Source organism: Calidris pugnax, unplaced genomic scaffold, assembly GCF_001431845.1.
Source record: "Calidris pugnax isolate Ruff unplaced genomic scaffold, ASM143184v1 scaffold156, whole genome shotgun sequence".
Taxonomy (NCBI): domain Eukaryota; kingdom Metazoa; phylum Chordata; class Aves; order Charadriiformes; family Scolopacidae; genus Calidris; species Calidris pugnax.
This window is the reverse complement of record NW_015090889.1, coordinates 2,144,847-2,154,631: the sequence shown is the minus strand read 5'-3', so window position 1 is coordinate 2,154,631 and position 9,785 is coordinate 2,144,847.

The window sequence follows — 9,785 nt, the reverse complement described above, 5'->3', positions numbered from 1 at the left end:
GGGAAGGAAAAGTATCTGTGTGCTCATACTTATATCTGAGATTATTTTACTACCATACAACCTAAATCTAATGGTGATCTCTTTTGCAGTACATAAAGGCTTTCCTTTTTCATAAGGAAGCAGCTGGAAGAGGCTAATACTGTCAGGGGTTTTGGTAGGAGGAAAGCATTTAACTGTATACTCTTAAGAAGCAGGTATTGTGTTTTCATACCTGCCAACACAGACTTCAAGAACCTGGCATGAATAACTTAACTGATTCATCAAATAAAGGATGTAATTTACTTACATTTTTGCTTCAAAATCTGCTATGAATAATCCCTTAGCTGTCTGCTTTAAATCACACAGGTGACAATCAACTTGTGTGCTACTACAAATCTTGTACCTAACAGAAGTAGACAGGTTGAGGTAAACGAACGAGAAACTCCACCCAGAACTACAATAGGTCATTTTTTTAAGTCCTACCAACCCTAAAGTTTTGTCTTTTAAAGAACAAGAGAGAGATATATCCTGTTAGTGGATCTAACATCTCCTTCCACAACATGCAAAGAAAGGACCTAGCAAGTTACTAGCTATACAAAGAGCTCCACTGTCTACACAGTGGAGTTCAGCCTTTGCAAAAACAGCGTTGAAAAAATGAAACTTGTTTTCCTAAGGCAAAGACTTACAAAGTCATCACTTCCTACACTTTCCCTCTCGAAAGGAGGTCTGGCATTTTGAAGAAAAATTACTGTACTAATAAGCATTATGACTATGACAGACTGCATATAACAAGTGAATAGCATTGTAAAAACAAAATACACGGAGTGATGTAAAAGCACACATGGATAGCTCAGACCTACAGCTGACTGTGTGAGCTCAGGAGAGCCTGACCGAATGTCTGCCACACCAGGCTAGTGACTCCAGGCTGCAGGTGGCACACGCAGCTCTCGTGAGCCTCCCCTGACTCATCTCAACTCTGAGGCAGAGAGGGCACTTCAACACAAGCGTCCCTCTTGGCGGTTTTGCTATAGGGTTTATCTATGCAAAGAAAGAGTGAAGAAGCCCATTCCCTCAGGCCATCTAACGCAAAAGTCATTATAACTTGGCCTGCATTTTGAACCGGTATCAATGCCTCTGTAATTCTCAATACCAGCAATAGTGTTTTTAAACTAGTAAATTATCACTATTCATAAAATTTGAGACAATAAATACAGTAATGGGGAAAATAAATTATCCTTCATCCAAGCCTCCCTTTTTTTTCAAGTTTATTTAGACTACAGTAGTAAAGAGTCAAGAAATGCCAGATTTAACTCCTCCTGTCCCACACACAAAGCAATAGCCAGCGTTCCTCTTAATTTATAAGTTTATCTGTCATCAGCACTGACTGAGTAAGCGTATTTATTAAGAAATAGCTTCAGCAGTCTAAAACAGAACACAGTTCCTCTTTAAAATTTTTTGTCGGTCATTTTTTTTTTTCTTTTTACACTAGCATTGCCTATACTTCGGAACTAATTCTGTGTCTAAGGCAACAACTGCATGTACAAAAGCATCCAGACGAGCTTACCCAAAAACCTTAAACATTCACAGTGACTTGGCACAAATCTCCAGGACATGAGCTATCAGGAGTAAGCGTCCTCAGTACGTAGCTCCAGTTGCAAAACACTGACTTCTGAGCCTATCCATAAGTTCTTGGAGAGGCAACAGATTTTGAGGTTTCTTTACTAGATTATAAGATTCTTATGTGCCATTTCCTGAACAGAAAGAAGACTCAATGATTACCCACATATCTGATTATTTCAGTGGATTAGTTTCAGAATCACAAAAAAAAAAATCCCGATTAAAAAAAGTCACACTATAAGCAGTATTACTTTGTTTTTAATTAAGCAAAGAACACATCTACATCAAAGAACAAGCAGTGCTAGAGGCACTGAGCATATGCAATACTAACATATTCTGTTAATGCAGATTCTGACTTCAGCCCTCCTCCCACACACATATATTTCCATGATGATTGGCAAAATTTGCTGCCTGGGATTCTGGAACAGTACAGTATTGAAATGCCCTCAACATCTTTGAATAGATGCAAACACAAATTAAGTTTCATTTAAAGAGACAATAAGCCACATACAGTTTGATAAAGCTGTCTTTACAGAAGAACACTGACAAGAATATCTTAATACAACTTAACAAGTAGAAACAAAGCAACAAAACTTTCATATTATGCTTTCTCTCCCTACAAGAAAGGGAATTAATCTTATGGATTCAAGAAAAGAAAAAGCATACATTCAGTATAAAACACATAATTTAGATTCACCCCTTATCTCTATCAACATTTGAGTAGCTATTTGCTACTCAGTAATAGCTAATAGTAGCTATTGACACTAAGGATGCGTCACTTTCAGAACACCATATTTTCTTTAAAGGAATTCTTAATTTATATACTATTTCACTGAAATGTAGACTTGTTTGAACTATAACAGGTCTATGCCTGTTGTGAGTTTCCCACAAGTAGAATCACTTTTAACACAGTTTCCTTTTATTTACTATAAATTTCAACAGAAATAAAAATTTTTTTAAAATCATCTTAAGAAATAAGGATCATCTTACTGTGAAAATATATATATCCTGACAAAAAAGAGGATGGGAGCAAAGGCAACAATTCTTGATTCTTTGTGCCCCAACCAAACAATAGGTTAAACAAAAAAAAACAAAAAAAAATCCACCACAATCTCCGGTGTCTGTACATACAGTGATGATGTCTCATACTTTAGTTTGCAAGCACCTTGGGATACAACTAATGCAATTATGAGTCCAATGAAGAAATACAAGAGACAAGACTTCAGCATAAGTGTTAGCTGCAGGTAATGATGACTATTACCCTTGCAAACCCATTCTTGCAGAGGTGCAGTTGACTTTCTTCACAGACACAACTGTAACGGATTTAGGACTCAATGAAAGGTTCACCACTAACTTCATCATTGCCAGGCTTTAAATTGAAACACCAAATCTGACAGGCTTCCTTCACCACTTCTACCGACCTCCCAGGAAAGGCCTGCAGTAAAGTGGGAGCACCACTTAACAACCCTGCATGGGTGAAGAAGAATGCAGCATCAGTGCAGGGATTTACAAGCTTTTCTTTAGAGCCCTCACAGGAAGCTTGGCAATGGCAGACCCTGGGGGATGGTCCACGTGGATAAGTGAATCATACGTTTCACAACAGAGTGGCTGTACTGACATACTGCCCCTTCTAACTCCCCTCAATACAACCTCAAGTCCAACTTACATTTTCCAAAAGCATCACAAGGCTTTACTTATTACAAGACAGTTAGCAGAAAACAATTACATCAAATAACAGAGCTGGACACATCTAGATTTATTTTCAGAATAAGTCACTATTTCAACACTGAAATAAAAGACATGATTATGCAGTAAACCCTGGCTGTACCAGTGACGTGATCAGTGACATGCTCCCACTATGAGCAGATCATCTAAATATTTGCGCAAGATGAGTTTTTGATATGAGAACAGAAAAAAAAACAAAACCCAAAATAAAGGAACGCACCAGAGCCACTGACTTACTCTCCGATTAGCTCCACAAATTATTTCCCCCACATGCTTGAGGACAATAAAAAATAATTTTAAAAAGTATCTGTTGAGAAAGGACTGCATGAAATACCAAAACTAAAGCAATTATTTGATGACCACTCCCTGCTACCTCCCCTTAAAAATTAGAAGGTACTAAAAACAGGTATTTCTAAACCTTTCTTTCAGTGCAGTGTAGGTTGACTTCTTGGCTATATGACCACCACATAAAAAACACATAAACTCCTGCTTCTGAAATACTTATATTTTTGGCTGGAGAAAACAGTTTCCATCATATCTCAAAATCTGTTTATACAGTTCAGGTGAACAGGACTACTCCTAACTTCAAACTACTTTCTTACATCCATTTAATTTCTTTTTGTTAACTCAGAGCAGAACAAACCTTATAAAACTCAACTTACTAACTTACCAGAAGAGGACTTCAGTACAGAAAATCAGGGCAAGATAGCATTCACTTGAAGGGTTATGAGGGGAAATAGCTACTTGAGCTCTAATGAAAAATCATTCTCAGTAAGCTTTAAAGGAGTATGTGGAATTCCTTTAACTGGTGTTTGACGAGAATAGCTGCATCACGTGGGGCCAATTAAAAAAAGATGTTATCAGTCAGCACAAGAGTTAATGAACATGAGCCATAAGATAAAAGCAACCAATAAATTTAACTAAGAGCTTTCTGCATGTAATATTTCAATACATATTAGTATGACTGTTTTGACAAGGAAGCCAAGTACAATTTATGAAAGTCCTATTTTTGCACAAGATTTAAACAGTCTCCAAATTCAGTGGTGAGCACAAGAAAGATGACAAAAGATCCCCTTCCAAAAAGGAAGTGAGGAAAAAGTGTATCAAGCCCATACAAAGATAAGCCTGTAGTTATGGCAAAAAAGGCATGAAGCTTAAGACAGAATTCACCAACTTCATGCAAAAGACAGGCACACATTTTTTCTGTGAGGACAATTGGGATTTTGACTGGGAAAGCTTTGGTGACAACACACTTTGTATTCTGTGGAAAGGAAACATTCCCAAGAAAACACTTCTGAACTCAGTGTAATAAAGTTCAAGGCATGTACACACAGAAAAAAAATGTGTTGAGTTGTACAGCAATTTGTAAAAAAAGCACATCAAAATACCCAGCAAACATTAATGCAGTCTGTAATCAGTTGTTTGGTTCGTGGTTTTTTTGCCCTTGTACCGTGATTTATATACCGATAAAACAAATAGCTGTCTGTTTTAGCCTAAATGGTTAGAGATACTCACAGTATTTAATTCCTGCTTGCCTAAAGTGCAACTCTAAGTACTGTAACTGTTTGCTGTGAAAAATTATTGGATCAGAGTGGTCACTACCATTGTAATCTTCTCCCAGCATTAGAAGCACCTTATTATTCAGACGAAATTTTGTCCTTTATATGCTAAAGATGAATTGCAATTTCTCCTCCAGTACCTCTTCTCCAGTGTAGAGGCAATGGTTTATGCAGTGCAAACAAACCTCATTATGAACCATGACACCTCTGCTGCTTATGTAGGGTGGGGAGAGAATTCAAACTCTGTCCAGTGAAAGACTGAGCTGACAGATTTCTAATAACCACAGTGTCAATAAAGTGGTGGTAACTGCAATCCAATAGACCTTTGACATTACTAAATATTTGTCTATTTCATGATCCATATGTTCAACATCAGCCAAAAAAGTAAGCTATCAATTGAACACAGCCCACAGAGATATATTTCAGATGTTTGTTGAATATACTTTAACCATAACTTTGAAGCAAGCTGAAAAGTAGTTCCTGGCTCTTCAGACAGTACAACTGTCAGCAGCTTGCTTTCTCCCATGTAGCAATGATGCATACTGCACACGCAGAGAGAAGGTGTCAGTTCTCCCTCTGACTTCTCATGACAAATAGTACCTGTTGTACAAATATATGTTTGGACAGAAAGCTAAATAAATCAGAGGTGAAAGTTAATACAGTATAGTCATGTTTCCAGAAAGAAGCCTGCAAAAACACTGCACTGACACTTTATGTCTTCCTCCTTGCATGTCCCTCCTAAACCCCTCCATTAATGTGACAAAGAAGATGGAAGAGTGCTCCGAAGTAGGTCTGCACTCCCTCAACTGTGCCTTCATCACAGGCAAGACAGCTCATCTTCCTCTTGGAGTTGAAGAGGAGCAATCAAGGGAAACTTCTGTTCCTCTTGGGCCAGCAATTACTTCTGGGTTAGTTGTTTCGTCTCACACATCCGCTTCTAGCTGCACACAAAACACTGAACTAGAAAGGGACCAGAGAGGTCAGGTCCTCAGGCAGAGTTACCCAGCTATGTAACAGGTACTGAGAACAGACTCTCTTGTAGGACACTTGCCAGCCCACCTTCCCACATTCTCTTTGTTAATAACAGCCAGCCTTCTCACTGCTAAACCTACTCTTCAATCTGCTCTCTATGTGAAGCCCCAGCTTCAGCCTGTCCAGTGCAGCTGTTTGATTGCTCTCTTACGCACTTTCATTTGTTTCAGGTTGCTTGTTCCTTGAATTTGTCATAATTTCTTGACATCATCACTAGTCATGCAATAAAACAAGAGACACTAATCACACACAACAGATTTGGTTCATAAAATATCCTGAAACCTTTAAGTGACTCTGAATACTCAAAAGCTTCTCTTCAGATTTACTGATGTTTTCTAAACAAAAAAGGAGTCCAACCCACCCACGTCAGGATATGCATCCTTCAGAAAAGCAGTTCTCCTCCCCTTCCCCCCTTATTTTCCTCCTAGACTCAGCTACAGGAAGGAACACCATGTCCCTGCTTTTCTAATGCATCTTCATCTACTCAAAAACTTGTTCTTGAAAAAAAAATAATCATTTAGTTATGCAGTCATCATCCTGTGCACTTAGCTTCAGTACTTTTAACAGGACAGTAATACAGCAAGACAGCTATAATATTTTAAAAAAAAACACCAAAACCACAAAAACACCTCCTTCATGTTAACCCTGATACTTTAAGAATTGATAAAACTGCATCAGAAGACATGCATACGTGTATCAGCTACACTTGTGGAGTAAACAGAGGCCAATTTCATACAATTCTTCAGCATATATAAGAAAGCACTTCTCTGATTTTTAAGGTATCAAAACAGTGAGTTAACACTTTTACAACACCCTCAGTTCTTTTAAAACTCAGTTGCTTGCTTTACAGGCCAATATTAAGAGACACAAAAAGACTAATATTAAACAGGTATGGCAGTAACTAGCAGACACACACTACTTAATACGACACAGCAATTACAACAACACTCTACAAAAGGCCACACGAGTCTTCACCCATTTTCTCTATCTAAGCGCACAGAGAGGTGCACAGCAAGAAACAAGATAGCTAGAGGTAAGGTGGTGACCAAAGATAAGTGGGTCATTCAGATGCATGTTTTTGTAAGGTGACAGCCTTTAATATTAGCTAGAACCATATCTAGTAAAAACATGTGTTGCAGAAATGAATTTGATGATAAATTGCCATTCAGTTGGACTCAGGCTGTCAAGCATAACCAAGAACTGCAACTAAGTTGTTGAAAGATACTTTGAATAGTCTAAGTATCACTCAAAAGTAAGTGAAATAAGTAATTCCACACAATTGCACTGACTAGAATCCAGTCGGTTTCTACACACAGAGGTAACATGAATCATGACAGAGATGATTCAGAAAAAAAGTCTCAAAACAGACTGGCAAGAGATTAGCATATGGTAAGCTTACATATAATTTGCTACTCCACAACAAGCTAAATTTGCCAAAAATGAAACAAAAAGAAAAAAAAAAAAAAGAGAGAGACTTGCAAGAGAGGTACTTCCAGGAAGTACTTTAATTGTATTTTTTCAATATAATTGAGTAATTTAATCCCACATTATGCATCATGTCTGAAGGTTGGTCTATAAATTACATTGAGCAAAGCAAATCTCAACACTATTCTTAATGGTTTGAAAAAAAAATTCTTGAACTCCAAGAAACTGCCACCTCAGTCATATACCACAGAATGAAATATGTTTTCCTTGTAATTAATATGTCAATAGTGTAAAGAAAATGTATTTTTCTGATAGCATATTGTAATTCTAGCAAGAAATCCTAACTGAAGAAAAAAAAAAAAAGAATTCTTTCACACTCCACCTTTGAGAGTCAAAATGTCAGGTGCAAATACCTAAAGGGTTCATGCATGTTTGCTATAACAGGTCTGCCCAGGGTACCAGGTGGACAATGAATTATAGCAGCAACTGCTGAGTAATGCTATTTCATCACCACAAACCATTACTCCTTCTAGAAATGTAAGAAAGTGTTGATTATGCTTCTTGTTGGGGAAAAACATGAAAAGAGGCATTTAACACTTCTTGTTTACTGTAATACCTCCATAGGACATTAGTTGATTTCTCAACACTACTTTAGGGTTAATGTTTTATCACTGCAATGAAATCTGATATCTAGGTAAAAAAAAGTCTGATATCTAGGTAAAAAAAGTCACAGTAAAATATTCAGAAAGCCATTTGGAACACACACTCAATTTCTCTTCTACCCTTCCTGTTTCTAAACCAACTCAACTTGGTTTTTGGACTGCAGAAACTATGACAGAATGTTCAAAACATTTCTAAGTGTTTTTTCCCTATTGTGACAAGCCACTATGTCCACAAGGCTTCACATGGACCATCACACTACAAGCCACCACAGAACTTTTGAAACCTTTGTAAGGTCAGGATTACTAGCAAACTTCTAAACAATTTATTTTGTCTGGTTATATGACAGCATACATATATCACCAATTATTTTTCAGTGAAACAGCCCTTAAATCAAATATAACATAGAACACAGCTGTAACATCTCTGGGCAAGCTACACCTTAAAAACAGTTTCAGAGTTCTTCATCATCTGATGTACAAATGCATTATAATGTTTTACAGATTGTAAACAACTTTGGTCTAGTTATACAGAAACTTCACCAGGAAGTTTCTTGAACATAGAATAACTGTTTGTCTGCTATAGAAAGGATACCAGCCTTTCCTCAAAGCACAAAGCCTGTAGAAAGTATTACCCATTAGCAAAATAATTTTAGATATCCAGATTGTAGTTTCTCACCCAAGCTAATGGGAAAAATTAAATTTAAGTGAGAGTGATGCAACTATTGACACAATCAAATTTATGCACATACTAAAATGTATACAGTGAATTATCTCATTACTTATTTGAGCTACTACTTAGTTCATTAGTGGTTGCAATCATTTGCTTGATCACTTTCTACAATTTGATCTACAATAGTCCCTTTCACCCTTCAAAAAGATTGTCACAATAGAAATGAAGTATTTCATTACATCTTTCAAAATTACATCTATATTTCAACGCCGTAAAAAACAACTTCCAGAACCATACCTTTACCTTCACTGAGCTCTCATTAATCAGATTAGCTAAGCAAATTAATTGACTAAGCATTCCTTATGACTGAGGAAAAAGCACTCTCTCAATTACTTCAGTTAAATATAAGGAAACATACTAGCATTATTACACTTACATATGTTTCCTATACATTGATTTGAGCTTAAAAGGTGCCTGTCAACCCTTGAGGATTAAATAAGACCCATCATCAAAAAAAATACCTAAGAAGAGAACTTAGTGCAACGCCTCCCCTCAGGCTTTACAGATTTTCTCCAGTTTTCTATTTTTAACCAGTTATCACAGTGAGGATATATTTGCAATGGGCATGGTAAAAGTCTGCTTAGGGTTAAATTACCTAAGTTTTTGTCTCACAAGTGTGAAATAATTACTCCTTTCACGCCTTACAAATCAGAATGCATACCCAACTTCAGAGTTAAAAGTCACAGGACCTTATGTTCTCCTGGCCTATGAAAGTGAACTCTGAATTTCGGTACGAACACAAGGTTACGCACACCGAGTAACTGCCTGCAAACCGAACGCTTAGCCCGGAGAGCAAGCGCCGCATTTCAAATAACCGCGTTGGTTCTCCTGGCCTATGAAAGTGAACTCTGAATTTCGGTACGAACACAAGGTTACGCACACCGAGTAACTGCCTGCAAACCGAACGCTTAGCCTGGAGAGCAAGCGCCGCATTTCAAATGCACGGCGGAGTCACGGCTGCCGTGCCCCAGCGCGGCCTCTGCCCCTCAGGCCGCCGTGCGGGGCTCCCCGCGGCTCACCGGGACACGGGTGGCTGCGGCCGGGGGCGGGCGGCCC